The sequence below is a fragment of the Lichenostomus cassidix genome, chromosome 5 (genome assembly GCF_008360975.1).
Source record: "Lichenostomus cassidix isolate B80296 chromosome 5, HeHo_3.0, whole genome shotgun sequence".
In the NCBI taxonomy this organism is placed as follows: domain Eukaryota; kingdom Metazoa; phylum Chordata; class Aves; order Passeriformes; family Meliphagidae; genus Lichenostomus; species Lichenostomus cassidix.
The window spans coordinates 34,986,626-35,002,290 of NC_139486.1; the positions used below are offsets into that span (position 1 = coordinate 34,986,626).

The 15,665-nt window shown below is 40.5% G+C and overlaps 1 protein-coding gene across 8 annotated transcripts in view; it reads left to right on the plus strand.

Moving 5' to 3' along the window:
* The window catches only part of RGS6 (regulator of G protein signaling 6), a 261,853-nt gene that overhangs the window by 78,095 nt on the left and 168,093 nt on the right, over positions 1-15,665 (plus strand). The window contains exon 1 of one of the 8 annotated variants that reach the window (XM_085062228.1): positions 10,971-11,086. The exons of the other annotated variants lie outside the window; for them this stretch is intronic. The gene's annotated coding sequence lies outside the window, so the exon portion shown is untranslated. Of the gene's footprint in view, positions 1-10,970; positions 11,087-15,665 lie in introns of those variants that run through there. 8 annotated transcript variants of the gene reach the window in all.

The following is a 15,665-nucleotide window of genomic DNA, read 5'->3' on the forward strand; positions in this document are numbered from 1 at the left end:
CTATAAACAATCATCTTGTTTCTTCTTGCACTGTTGTCTTGTCAGAGGCCTGCATAGAAGTATTTCTGGTCTTTGATTTACATTAATTTCTGTTTATATGTATCTTTGATCTCTCTCTACACAAACACATGTGAATATATGTGCTGACACACACACTCAAATTGTCGTGGTGCCTGACTATCTGCTTTGAATTACTTGAAAGGAAGTTTTATATAAAGGCCATCCCGGGACTATTAAAGAGAGAGACAGAAGGAAAGAGTACTCTCTAATCAGCAGTTCATTAAATAGCAACAACTTGTGGCAGAATTGTGCTTATGAGACTGCTGAACACTTAGGTATCCTTGATTGTTTAAGGTGAGAATTTTAAAGTTTATTAGGATCTTGGATAACTGCTGCTGAGTTATCCAAGAAAGGCAAGGTGAAAAACTTTATCAATGTATAAAGAAGTGACATATAGCAAACAAGGCAAAGTCATGTCAAAGAGAAATGTAAATATTTAGGAAACAGTTTAATTAGACAGAAGGGGCAGAAATCACATAGCAGAAACTAAAGATAGCCCTGATGCTGTCTGTCTATGGATGGATTTATGAGTTTGTAAAATAAACCTCTTTGGGGAGTCACAAAGGTGCTGTGGGGTAGGAACATCTATAAAGTAAAAACCATAATCAGTGAGCCAAGCTTTTCTGAAAGTAACTCTAATCAAAGATGCAAAGTCAGATGTATTTTTAAAAAATCAAGTGACACACTCAAGGTTATAATATTTGCTGTGTATTTTAGGAAGAGGAAGATAAGAGTATTGTAAAAATGCTGCTTTCAAGTTTAGAAGGAAAAGTAGGTCACGAGATATCCAGCCTTCCTTTATTTTTACCCTAAAGGGATTAATCTAATTTCAGATCTAACAATGCATACAGAACCATAATCTACAGAATATTTTATGTAGAAAACTGCAGTATTTATGCCAGCAGCATTTAATCTTAGTCTCTTTGTTTAGGGAAATATATGCAGCAGATGAATGCTGAGTCATTAACTCAGCCTTAATAATGTATTAATAGCCACCTTATGGACCTCAAATTTGCAGATTCTCTTCTAATGCCGGAAAATCTGGAAGTTTAGACAAAACAAACAAGGAATACTGTACTCCCAAACTGCCTTAAACAGAAATTCTGAAAATGGGATTTGAGTAAAAGACTGAGGGTTTTTTGGGTGCATAAAATATAAACAGGACGAAACTTCAGGATAACTACATTAACTCTTGCTACTCCCTCATGTTTTTATGATGTTGGCCATAAAAGACTATATTTCATGAAAGCTAAGACCAAATTGTCAAGCGTCAGTGTCTAAACTCAGGGAATTGAATGAATAGCCTGGCTTTTTTAGAGATAGTGGCTGAAGCCTTTCTTCTTGAATTGGTTTTGAACTGTGGAGAGACAGGTGCCTCTTGTTTTCCCCTTAGAACAGGACTACTTGCATACGTTGCCAGAAAAAGATTTAATTGCAGGAAGCTGCAAACTCCAGACTCTGAACACATGGAGTGTCTCTTTGGGATGTAGTAGGTTATGTTGCCTCTTGTTACCTCCTTTTACACTGCACCAGCTATCATGACTTTGGCCAATTTGCCGGTTGTTAAAGGTGTTTGTGGAGACAGTGCCTGGATTTGCCAGCAGGAGCAGCATCAACTGGGCAATTTAGAGGAGAAGCAACAGCTAGGGAAAATTGAGGGGTTTGGTATTTTCTGTCCAGGAGGTTTTTTTTAAGTTCAAAACTAATAATGTGGTCATAGGATTTCTGGTCTTCCCTCAGGTGTTTTGTGTTGGTCTAGCAAAGCAGGATGATTCTTCAGGAAAGGGCAGAAAGAGGGAAAAGCAATTTGCTCCCATCCTTCTTATAACTTGCATATTTCCCCTCATGTTTGAGGAGTCCAAAACCACTTTGCAATCTCTCTTTTGAAATATTCAAGGACTAGTGAATTTTGTCTTTATGTGAGAGCATTGCTCTGGCAACCAGACTGCTTGGCTTGAGGAGCTGGGTAGGAAAGCTGCTGGGGATCTTACAGCCATGCTTCCATAAGCAGGATCTACTGCTGTTCTGTGAGTTACATTGCATGATGAATAGGTGCTCAAGCAACTCTGCAGTGGCACCAGTCTGATCTTTTGGGATGCTTGTGGATTCAGAAAGATAAGGAGGTTCAGACTGACAGGTGGGCACTTCCGTTTTCAGTTGGCAGAGGATTGTTTCAGGGTAGCTGTTGATCACCAGAGTGATGGTATGCCTTGGATTAATTTGTGCAACCTGATATGTTGCCGCTTTACTTAGTGGTATTTGATACAATCTTGTCCACATAAAGAGGATCAGAGATGGCCAAAGGGCTGTAGATTTCCTAGAAGGCAGCTTCTTCTCCCCAGAAAGGGGAACAGAGGTTTTATTTCATAAATGGGCTGAAGTGGTGTCACTTCTCACTGTAAAAATCTGCAAAATCTACATGCTGAGCCCTGGGGGATATCTGAGTACCCTGCTTACCATTTCCCTACTGGGAAAGCGGTTTTATTGCAAGCAATGAAGTCAAACCAGCTGTGTTGCAAATAGATTGCCTTGATGATTTAACTTGCTTTCATTTTGACAGTGGTGAACAACGCAGGTTATACAGTAAGCCATGCAGTGCAGTGTTTTCTGACAAAAATAATAAACTGAGATGCCTGTCATCTGCTGTATCAGATATTGAAAGTTAAATGGTCATCATAAAATGGGAGAGTTGTTATCGATCGTTTCTGTTTCTCATGAAGGGTCAAGGAGACAAGTAACTGTGGTGCAGGTAATCATGTTGCCTTTGGGTTTTTCCATTAAGTCACAAAATTTCACATTTCAGTTAGCACTAACTGGTGCTGTACCATTGGCAGATGAGAAGCAAAGGTTGCTCCAAGCCCAGCAGTCCCTCCTTATTTGAGGAACGGCTAAAGAGTTTCACTGTCTAGCAGGTGGCTGCAATTTTGAAAATAGCTTCTTAATAAAATTTTCTTCCTCCTGGTTTTTGTCTGACATGCTAATTAAGCTCACCAGGGAAGTGAGTGGCTTGGATTCCTCCTTCACTCTCAGGCTTCTGCAAACAGGCAACAAATGTAGATGTGCTTATTCAATTGTGGCAAAGGGGAAGGCATCCAAATTCTTGACCTGTGAATGTACAGGAGTGTTTAATCCAGAGAAGGAAAATAGGGGCATGCTGTTCCTGAGGCACTGTGGGCAGGGCAAGGGTGCTAATGAATTGGAAGAAGAAAGCTGGATGCCCCAGAAGAGAGTGGCAAGTGTGTGACAAACAGATTGTGTGAGTAATTGCTTTTGCATACCTTCCTGACCAATATCAGCAGGACTGGATTTTTGATGGAAAAACTTAATTAAAAAGTTTAATTTTTTCCTCTTAAGAAACCTGTGTGCAGGGGCTCATTGGTGGGTGGAATTTAGGACGCTGATTATTTGCTTTCAAGAGATCAGCTGTGTGATTCCTGCTAAGATGCAAGAAACAATGAAAGTTGGCAACCTGCTAAGCTAATGTTACAAACACTTGAGCTTCATTTCTAAAGTAAGGTTTTTCTGAGGACTTTGCCATCACTGCTGTTTCAGGTTGGCATTTGCTGGAAGAAGAGGTAGAGAGGACTCTGGCAAGCAGCAGCCCCTGTTTTAGTCTTACATCCCCTGATTGTTTCTTTATCCTTAGGACCCTTCTCTGGTGCTAACCCCTGTATAAGGTGCTGTACAAATGCAGACCTGGAATCTTTCTTCTGTGGTAAAGCATGGCCCCCTGGCCTGGTTGTGTAATTGACTGTGGCATCAGGCCTCGGAGCAGGAGCCAAGTTTTAGTGGCATGATGTTCAGGCTGCATTGCAGACGGATGTCGAGGGTGCTGATGTCTTGTGTCAGATGTATGGCATTTGACAGATCTGCACATACCAGGCAGGGATCATCACTTTAAGACCTTGCTGCAGAACAGAGGCTTTTACAGGCACTGGGACACTGATGGGAGTGGTTTTTATGTCTGTATTATTACAAATGCAGTAATTAAAACAGTTGAAAAAACACAGCAAGGCTGTGTGTTGTACATGGCACATGCTATGATTGTGTGGCAGCACCAGCTCTTGAGAACCAGTTTTTCATTCCTTCCAGGCTTATATTTTTGGTTTATTTTAAATGCTGTGACATCATTCACTCTTCATATGGGTTCTTGTGGGCACAACCCCCACCATGTTACAGCATAGCTAGTCCATGGCAACTTTAAATGTTTGGTTCTTTCTCCTTAGCATGGGCAAAAGTTGAAAATTGAAACATGATAGTTCAAAGATGCTGTGTTGGTTTGAAAACAAACCGGTGGGAGATCACAAGTCCAGATTGAAATTAAAAATAAGTGAAATAATACAAGGAAAAGCACTGACAAGGTCAGATACAAACTGACACCCTGTTAGGGTGGTGGTAGCAGTCCAGCTGAAGTAGTTCAGTTCAAGCAGTGATCCTGTGAAGGTCTAGTCTCCAGCTGAAGGTCCAGTAGTAGCTCTGGTCCTCTGGGAACCCAGTAGACAGGGCTAGCTCAGGCAGTTCCAAGGCCAGGTTATATCCAGGTGGGAACACCTGGCTCCTCCCTCCTGGGCAGAGCATCCCACAATGGGATAAGTCCATGAGTCACACGGTGAGTCCCTGATGGCCCATTGCCTGTCATCCGGAGTGGGTCATTAGCAGGTGGTAACAGCTAACAGCCCACAGCTGGTGGTAATAGAATACTTAAATACATCTATATTGCAACCTAGGACAGATGCTTAGTTTTATCTATTCAGTCTATTTCTTGAAGACAGCTGAGGTACAGTTGTCACTCACCTGAAAGTGAGAACCATAAACATTTGCCAGACTTCACACAAAGAAATTCGGAACTGTGGTCCCCCTTTGACACTGGTCTCTTGCATTGCCTTTCAGCTTTCCAAACTGGAAGACAGCAGTTGGTAGAGGGGAGAAAACATGAGTTGTCTCCGATGCCTTCTGCAGCTTTTTCTTCCCCACTTATGGTTCTTCATTTCTCATTAACATACAGCAGCAAACTTGGAGAACACAGAGCACTGAGGTGAGACAGGAGGCAGCAAGTGTGCCTTTCTACTGCTGCAGTGTGCTGGCATGCACCTCTGCTTTCTACATGGCATTTCCTGGCTGCACCATTGCCCAGCAGCTCCACCCCTCCAACCCACCCTGCCCCAGTCACCTTTTGCTAGCTGGAATGTATAATAGGTGCCTCCCAGTAGCTCCACATAGTGCTGTGGGAAGACCCTGTCCTATCTTACCCTCTCTCTCTCTTAGCTGCATTTCTGGACTTTGCCACCTGACACTCTTTAATTCTTGATGATTTACTAATTTGTGCTGCAGATTTGTGAGGAATTGCTGTTATTCCAGAGCAAGGTTCACTTGACTAAATTCCCCCTTTGATCCAATCATCCTAAACCAAGCTCTCTGCTGACAGCAAAGACAGTGCAACTTGGACCCTTAGGCCAAGGCCTTCTACATTCACATGTCACTAAATAGCCAGTGACTGGCTGGGTTAATCTGACTGTACCACCAGAGGCACTATACTTGGTCCCTGTTGCTTGCAGGGAAATAAGTCTACAAAGCTCAGGAAGCAAAACTTTTATTAAGAAGCAGTATCTAGGAGTGTGGGAGGAGAAGAGCAAAGAAGAGAAACCGAAGACTTGTGCATTCATGTCAGTAGCAAGTGATAGCCAGCAATGCATTTTGCTTTGAGTGCCTGAAGGGAGAAGCTATGACTGTGTGGTGGGTTACTTTTCCTAGCAGTGGGGCTGTGGTACAAATTACACAACTCTTTGTAATGCATTTTCCAGTCATCCCTCCCTTAACACATCAGAGACTTGCCATTTGCTGCCTTACAAATACTTTGGATGCCCTTGAAGTTTTCAGATAGCAGGGAGAGGTAAAGGAATAATGCAGAAAGGGGTCACTTCTAGTTGGGGATTATTGTTTCTGTAATGCTTTCAGTGTCACTGGGATGAGGCTGAGCGATGTGGAGTTTTAAATAAAATGAATGATGGAGTGCAATAGTTTGCATTTCACTTGCATGAGTAGAGAAACATTGAGGAGAAAATGCTTTGTGTAAATCCTGTATGCTACACATACTGCACTTTGGATGCGTATGGTGAAGTTAAATACATTCTGAAACCCAACTCACAATGAGAACAGTACACATTACATGGTGAATATGAAGAAGCAGAAAGGATGCCTGTCCTATACCTTGTTTTAACAGTGCTTGAATATATTAGTCATGTAGCAGTGGTAGAGAATCTTCTTTCTAATGCAAGACAGAAATTCATTATGATAAAGCCCAGAGCATTATTCCTCAGGCCAGAATCTTTCTGCTTGCCAGTGGAGAGATCAGAAATGGGTTTTTCCATATCTTATTCATGCATGGCTTCTCTGCTGTTTTGTTTTTAAATACAGGTGATTTTAAGATACTCATTTTTCTTCTCCTACCCTCAAAAACCTTGCTAGATTATTGAGAACTGCTGTTTAGCATATCATTATCCTATATTGTTCTTACTGTATGTCTCTCCACCTTTTGTTCAAAGCATCGTTAACCCTTTCCTTGCCTATTCCCCTTTACCTAGGAGAGATTGTGCTTTCCTTCTTCTGGAGTTATATGTAATGCATAATAGCAGTCAGAGCTCAGCATTTTTGCATTAATAGCACCAAGTCTGGGTACTTGCATACCCCATCATGCTTTTCAGTCACTCATTTCAAATCTACTTTCTTCATTTGAACTCGTCCTCCTAAGAGGATCCCATCTTTGGCATGTGCAGCCTTTTTTTCGAGATGAGCTTCCTCACTGTGACATTTCCCTTCTCATTCATTGTCTCCAATTTTTTTCTGATGGAATATTATCTTCTCTCTCCCGCTCCCTCACTTGCATTGATGTAATTAAATATTTTTCTGTTTAGGAAGAGTTAAAAGCACTGGGGAAGACTACAGTCCATAGTATTCCAAGATTAGAGTTTAGTCCATTTCACTCTTGCCCAGTGTATGGAAACATTCAGAGAAGAGAATTGCAGTAAGGAGACAAAGTTTAAGATTCTGGTAATAAAGTGAGTGAGGTAAACAGCAGTCCAGATTCAAAATTCAGAGTACATCCTCACTGTTCTCCTACGTCTGTACATAAGTTCCCCTCATCAATATATATAATATAATGAAATACATATAACCGGTAAACCTTATTGGTTGTTCAAAAAGCATTTCTTCCCTTCTTCTGTTATCTTACTGATTTACAGAAAATGTACTGCATCCTTAAAGCTAAAAATCAGAAGTTTTTAATATTCTGAAAATAACTTAAAGAGTCTAGCTTATACTGCAGATAAACTCTAGGTCTGGCAACACACTTCAGAGCGCAGAAAGACCTTTTTACGTAGGGAAAGTATATTATTAACTCATCCTCCACTTCTTTTCATCCCTCTTCTTTCTGATCTGCTTGTTTATAGCAAGACCAAGGAGAGAATAGTGATTTCCAATGCTTCAGGGGCTTGATCTGAATTTCTAGCTGCATAAGTGCTTGTATCAATGAAAGCAGGTAAGTTGAAATTCTCTTCAGGATGTGTGATGATAAGTACATTTCAGTCCAGCTTTAGGATGAAGTTACATATAGAATAACTGCATTTTGCCTCTAAGGGCACACAGGGGACCAAATGACAAATTTGCAAACCTCATTGCATGTTCAGTGCATTTAGGGAACCAGCACTAAAATAGTCAATCTGGTGCCTCCTGGATTGTCTTGTCTTTTGAATAAATTGACTGATATGCTAGACAATTCTCTGTTTTTCTCAGGCAGTAATTCAGAGCACAGAGTGAACATAAAAGCTTGGTGAGTTACTTTTACCTATAGTTGGTGGCTAGCAACTTGAGAAATTAATAAATTAGATTAATTCCTGTCTAGAACTGCCTTCAGTGAAAAGCCATGTTTTGGAAAATTAATGCCATCTATAAACTCAAGCATGTCAGTGTTTTGTTTTGTGACATCCCATGCTTAGATTTTGGAGTAATTTCTTGTAATGCTTGACTTTATGTTGATGTCACTTGGTCGTATTAAAAATGCTGAATTCTTCTCTGTCTGAAATGAGCTGTATACTGAAAACTCCCTTGTAAAGCTAGAAAGGACTTCCAGAAGTTATCTAGTCCAGCATCCTATTCAGAGCAGAACTGATGTCTTAGTTAAATCAGATTTATCAGAAGAGACCACAAAAACAATAGTGAATAGACACATTAAGGACTGGAAAACATCGATATACTATCAGTGTTTCCTAACTATTAAGACCCTGTTTTCAGGTGTTTAAAATTTTCATTATACTTTACACAATTTAAGAATATCTCCTCTTCCCCATGTATGTATTTTTGTGAACTTTCATTTTAAGAACTGGCAATCCTGTGCTTTGGAGCAAGAACATTACTTCTGTCAACTATATCCATACACTATGCTTCAAATTCTTTTTCACAGCACTGACCATCACTGTCCCTTCTTCTGCTGCCCTGGGCTTCAACACTGAGTCTCTCACTGAGTCTAAAACCAGTAGTGATATAAAACTTGTTTTATTCCTAAGCTCCCTGGGTTCCCATGCAGTGTTTAGGAAAAGGTTCTCTAACTCAATTGCAAATATCACAAGATTTAAAACAGATTTGGGTATTGATTTTGTGCCTCACAACAGAATCTTTGGGCTTTAAAAAAAATTACTCAATTAAAAAGCACACAGAATTTCCTGGGTTGCTCTGCAGATAACTAGGTAGTTCCAAAGAATGTTATTAAGGCTATAAAGCCCAGTGCTCAAAAGACTGTAAGATGCTAGAAGAAAAGTTATCTCCATGACTCTGCATTCCCCTGTTTTTTTCTAAATTGTGATAGAGTCTTTCTAACTCGATGATTGCACTCTGAGTTTTCCACAATACTTGGGTCTTGTTTATAGTACAAAAGAGAGGCTGAGAAATGCGTAACAGCTGAAGCAAGAGGCTGCAGGAAGAAATTATACAGCTGAGAGCTGTGCCTCCAGCTGTGCTGTAGAGTTGCATCCTGTTTCTGCCTGTTGCATCATTTACCTACGGTGCCTCAAACCAAACTTCCTTCCTTGTAATTAAAAGATCCTCTGTTACTGAATCAGGCTTCGGTCCTGGTTTGCAGGAAGGTTAAGCACCACAGCCACAAATTAAGTTATACCTAAACCAGAGGAATCATGTCCTGTGCTTCTCCCTGGGGTTCCTGAAGGTCAGTAGATGTAGTTTTTACCTGGCTCTCTCTGTACATCAGTTACAAATATATAAAACATGGATGATACAGTGCAAAAAAACTCCTAATATTTGTGAAGCGGTTTGGCTCAGTTGTGATCACAACACAGACATGGTCAGCAGGAAATTAATTCTTCAGGCTTCTGAGCAGGATGTGAATAGTGCACAGTATGCAAGACCTGCGGGCAAATGTGGACATATGATGAGAAAGCAGTCACACTTAATAGTTGTCTAGAAGCTATAGAAGCTATAACTTCTATGCACTGATGGAGGGAAGAACCATGTGGAAATAAACTTAATGAGCATTCAAAGTTTGTATTTCAAAGTATGCTTGATAGCTGGATTTAGACTGCTGAAGCAGCTGTAATTCAGACATATATTTAAAGCTTTAAAATGCAGGCTTTAAATTGCAAGCTTTAAACTTGCATGGTCTTATAATGTAGAGTTCTTCTAAGTTTGTTCCATGTGAAAGATGTTATTTGTGAACTTTATAAAACAGTCTTAGTAAAGACTGACTGTCTACTGTCCTCTTCCCATCCAAATTTTCTTTTTAATATATAGTCAGATTTTTAATGTCAAGATTTGGTTTGGGTTTTTTTTTTTAATATATATGTTTGCCTGTGTGTTGTCCAACAGATTGACTATACTGTTACTTCCACAACACAAGAGCTTTACACTGACACATTTACAGCAGATGGTTGTGTCATGTGGGTAAAATGCTGCTGCATCATAGACAGGGTTGTATAGGCCATCAGGATATTACTTCATGCTGATGTAAATGACTGCAGAAGATACAAGGCTACAGGGAATCAAACTCCATATTCTAGAAAAATATGTAATTTTGCTGAATGAGATTTACAGGCAGAGTTTGTTTATGCTTCCCCTGCCAACAGTGCTCTTCTGGATGCTTCATCAAACACTTGGAGGTTTCTAAAATATTGGACTTGCTGTAACAGGAGATGGACTCCTTTTTTCATTTTGGAACAGTTAGCAAGCTAGCTTCTTTCACAGATCCATTTCACTGCCTGTCTCTATGAATTTTCTTTAAGTCCTTTGAAGGGGGGTGTAAATTTTAGCTTGTGCCTGGAATATTTTCTGAAGTTTGTTGTCTAGAAAGAGAGGAACAGCCCTTGTTTTATGTTATGCATAATTATCTTCTGCTTAGGGATGGAGGCAGTCCCACACTGTTCAAGCCTATCTCCCTACCTTGAATCCTCTGAATAAATCACTGCTCTGTTTCTGTTTCCTACTTATAAAGTTGGAGTTATATATACTTAGCTCACCCTCATTAAAAAAGGTTTTCTTTGCATAAGAGGTGGTGATGGAAAGCAGTTGATATTGTTAATCAGTTTTAGTTCCTTGAATGCATTAGACTGGCACTAAAAAACTGCAGCCCTAAAGAAACTAAAAAAATAGAAGCCAGTCAAAGGGGAATGTAACATTACCCAGGGTACACCCAAACTCTTTATTTTCTTTCTTTCCTTATTTAACTTTTTTTTTTTTTTTTTTTTTTCTCGGGGGCATTTAGATTGTTCACCTGTCATGGGTCACCTGGCCCAGCCAGCATGGTGTGCCAAGAATCATCAGCTCGTGATGGTACGGCATGCCAAGTCCCTTCCCTTCTCTTGGAGGAAAGTTCAGTCCTGGAAGAGCATTTTTACCCTGTAGCTATTTAGAGCATGTTGGCTGTCAGGGGAAGAGTTTGGAGGAAGTCTCAGGGTGAGCCATAGTCTCCAGTCACACTCGACTGTTAACACAGAGTCCCTCCATGGGAACTGAGCACTGATATGAGGTAGGAATTTCTGAACAGAAAATGTGTCTAATTATTTCATTAACTGTGCATGCAGAGCCTTGAAATATTTCAGCCTCTGGCATATTTTTCTTCACAAGAAAGATGATCTCTATTTCTGTAGCCACTAGCCTCTGTTCTTGTATACATGCATCAGGTAGAGTAGGAGTGAGGTAGAGAAACAAAGTAGAGTACAAAACCCAATATATAACTTAAATAATTACTTACTGTAAGAGTTACAGGTTACTTTCTGATGAAGTTGTATTGAAATCTGAATTAGAGAAGTTCACTGATTCTCAGTAATGGTTTAGGTGAGCAGTAAAGCTGTTGGGTCAAAGACAGTGCAAAATAAGTAGTGATGTGCAAGCAGGGAAACTTTTATGAAGTTTCTGTAGAGGAGAAAAGCCTGTGCTTATTTTAAAATTAGGGCAAATCTACTGACCTGACCAGCCCCATAGCTGAAAAATCTGTCTTAAACATAAACATGCATCTGTTTCTTAAGATATTATTAGAAAATAAGAACATGCTAGCTGAAAATGTGCCACTTGCAGTGTAAGGTCTGTTTTTTTCATATAGAAATACACATGAATATGGAACATAGTGTGTGACTGACCCACGGCTGGCTAATGGAGCAGACTCAGTGTAGTGGCACTGGTGAAAGCTTGGGGAATTCAGTGCATGTTCCTTATGTTCTCATCCAGATGAGACAAGAAGTGCTCTGCTGTATGGGCACAGTTTCTGCTGTGCAGTGGGCACTTCTGCCAGTAGCATTGTCACTGCTGCAAAAGGAGCCCATGGAGATCTGGTTATACTGTGTGGCTGGACCCTCATCTGTCTGGTCTGCCTGCACTTGGAAGCGTGTTTCTACAAGTTTGGGTCTGAGGCTGCATCTGTGCAATGCAGGCTCACTTGGAAGTGAATTGCACTAAAAGAAGTTGCTATTAGTAAACAGTGCTTGTTTGTTGGGGTTTTTTGGTACTGTTCCTCAGAATTCAGACAGGTCTCTTGCAAAAGTGAGCTTATTCAGCATGAGAAATCTCTTTCCCCTGAGACTTCAAGGGTCAAGCCCACTTCTGATGGGAGCACTGCTAGGCTGGAAGTGCTGGGTTACTCTGGGAAGACAGTAATGATCAACAGCAAAAAAGAAGTTGATCTAAAAGTTTCTTTTACACTCAAGTCTCAATCAGAAGTGTTTGCCTAACAGCTAGCAGAACTGGCTAACAAGGACTCCTGCCAACAGGAGTGTGAGGGGTTTGGTAGAAACAAATTTCCTTACTTCATGAAAATTCTGGATCCAAGCCTCTACTGCTTTTTTACCCAAGAAAAATTATGCATACATGGGAAACTAAGTAGCATTTCACTAGCCAAATGCAGAGGTATCAAGCCACATCTCACAACATGAGAAGTGTGGGGCACTGTAGAATTAGGATGGTTAAATAGTGCTGTTCCTTCAAGAGTTTTATTTCAAGTTGTTCTGATTATGGCAGCTGTTCACAGAATGAAGGATGGGAAATAGTTGGTGATGCTGCTTTTTAAAAATTCTCTGCTGGTGTGACTTCTCAACAGTGCCTGTCATATACCAGGGGTATTTGTTTTGGGATAAAACCAATTTTCCAATTTCCCAATTTCTCCTGAAGAAAGTAACTTGTTGACATTTTAGTCCAAACAAGGATATAGACTCAAGTATCCAAAAGGATGGATGAAGGCCAAAAGGGTGGGCACAGTAGAGCTTCTCTCATCGAAGTTTTCAGCTGTTGAAGAGAAAACTCTAGTGTTTTACTACTCCTGTTATAATGTGTTAGGTTACATTTCTGTTGCAGATCTGGAGGCTGGGTAGACCTATGATTCTGGTTAAAAATCTTTTTCTGTTTCTGACAGTGCCTCCAAATGAGTGTCCTGAGGTATGGATTTGTTTGCAGAGTGGTTGTGGACACAAGGTAATAAGGGCACTAGTGTGATCAAGTGGAAGTGCTTGAGGAAAGAAGGTCCTTTGGAGAAGAGGCAGCCACAGGGTTGCAGGAACTGTGGGAGATGGGAAGTTTGGGAAGTGCAGTGCATGTGGACTTCCCTGTTTTCCATGTAGCTTCCAAAGTGTCCACTGACACAGCTTCAGCAACAGAAGGGAAGGAACTGCCTCTGTGAAATGCTGAATCTTCCTTCACTCTCAAAACAGAAAAAGAAGTATGTTTGCATTTCTTGCCTTGCCTTCTGTGGATCCAGCCATTTACCTGAAGGTACTATTGCCACAAGTCTCGATGGACACATATCCATAGAGGCTTCAGGTTTCTGGATGTATTGCTCATGGAGGGGGGTTTCCATATAGCTATGTGCTTTGTCCTGAAAACACAACCAATTGCTTTTTTTGAGATCTTGAAACTAGACTACACTTATTTTACAGTAATACAAAAAGCTTTACTTACTGAGACAGAAAGTTGACTGGTCAAAAAACTTCAATTTTCATTGCATATGTATTACAAAACTTGCACAATTAAAAAAAACCAAACCAGCAACCTGACTGCCTTCCACCTTGCAAATGTTGAAGTCTTATTATATTTTAAATGCCTTTTGGGTTGTGTGACTCAGAAGAACATGAACACTGCTCTGCCACTATGCAGTTTTTGGCTCCAGCTTCCTCCGACTCAATTGCATTTGGCATGATTTCACCAATTTTATTTTTGAGGTTTGATGAGTACCTAGCTAGCTACCTATTTTCATACATCATGTTAAAACTTTGACCTGGACAAAGAATAAAATACACTTGTCTGATCAAATATATACAAATAAATCAAGATGAGTAGTGCAGGAATCTGTTGCAAAGCTTGTTTAGTATGATGTATACCACTTTCCAGATGTTTTCTGTAAAAGTCTACTAATGTCTACTAATGTCTAAAAGTCTACTAATGTCTAAAAGTCTAGTAATTACTTTTAATTCTTTGCTGACTGTCATTTGAAAATAATTCATCAGAACTGAAGAGAAAGAAAGAAAAGGGACAAAGGTAATAAAGGATGCTGTAGCTATGGAGACTTGCTGTCAAAATAAGGCATTTGTTTAAGCTGCCTGGCTGCTCTCTAATCCCCAGGCTATAGAGCAGGGGGGACTCTTGTGCTGGTATAAAAGTGCCCTATGGAAATAAAAGGGACTGCCATGGTAAAGGAGAGCAGGTGGCTGTGATCATTCCTTCCCTCTGCCTCCTACTTTTTTGCTTAGGGATAGAATTAAATATAAGCTGTGTCCAGGACATCCATGAACTTTCTTAGATGCATTAGTCATGTTCCAACTTGTGGTCTTGCAAGTGTAATGCCTCCAATTCAATCTGCCACTGTGCACCTTTTCCTTTCTTCCTGGTCTGGCTCTCTGGGCTGCAGCAGCATCAGTCAATGGAGAATTCTTCTCAGGTGGGGCTGCCTGTTCTGTTTTTCACCTCTCTAAGTTGTGCCTTGGAGGGTTTTTCATAGCAGCAGATTGGCTCTGACTATTTGGACCACCCTGAAAAGCACTGCACAGAAGATCAAGGTGGGCTTGTGCAGTCACATCGACCAGCTGGAGGAGGCCAGGGAAGGAAAGAGCTGAGAGAGGACTGGAGGCATGAGAGTGTCTAGGACAAAAGCTCAGATGTCTGGGTTAGGAAGTATTTTGGGGAGTAAAGGGCTTTGAGCAATGGAGGTGCTGAGTTGAGAAACCCAGATAGTCCCAGAGGAATCAACAGGGTCTAGTACACATTCTGGGTGTGAAAGAGGAGAGATGACGAGGCTCTGAGGAGGGAGTTACTGGATTCTAAGTAAGCACTGCCAAATGGGATGCTGTTTTGGGACAGGGTCATGTTCAGAAAGCTGCTGCCAGGCAGTGAGTAGCTAACTTCTTGCTATCAAGTAGTAAATTACTTGCTCTAGCTCTGCTTCAGAAATGGGTAATAAGACTTCCTCATCTGTTCCAGAATGAAATGTCTTTCTTTGTATAGCACTAGTAAGAATTTTCTTGTTTCCAACCAAAATGACAGGCCAAGAAGATGTTATGGATGGAGAACAAACTGGAATCCTAACTGCAGGGCCTATTTACCCTTCTGGGGAATGATGGTAGGTGGGATGGAGGTTTCAGCAGCAATGACTTACCATCTCACCTTTACTTGGAAAATTATTCATACCTGAGTGTGAAGATGGATTGAATTTTTTTCATCATCACAAAGTAACCAAATTCAGTGTTGTGTTCTTAACTGATGGCATAGATAGATGAACCATTATAATTTCAGTTCTCCTGTGTATTGATGTTGTGCTGCTGTACAGCTTGCTTTTATCAGTATTTCTGATAAACCTTACTTAATTCAGTAAATTGTTTGCCTTGTAATGTCCACATGAATCTACCTAGAACCTAGAAGGGCATTAGCAGATTTTACCCTAAAATTACAAACCACACTTTTCTGAAGTACTTGCTAACCTTCCTTGGATATTTGCTCAGAAAAACAGATTGCCAGGAAAATGGAGTTATTTCTTGCACAATTGGTTCTACCTTCTAGCGAGTAAAAGAAGATGGAATGTGTACAGAACAATTAATTCATCGTGAAAGTGATCATGCAATCAAAATCTG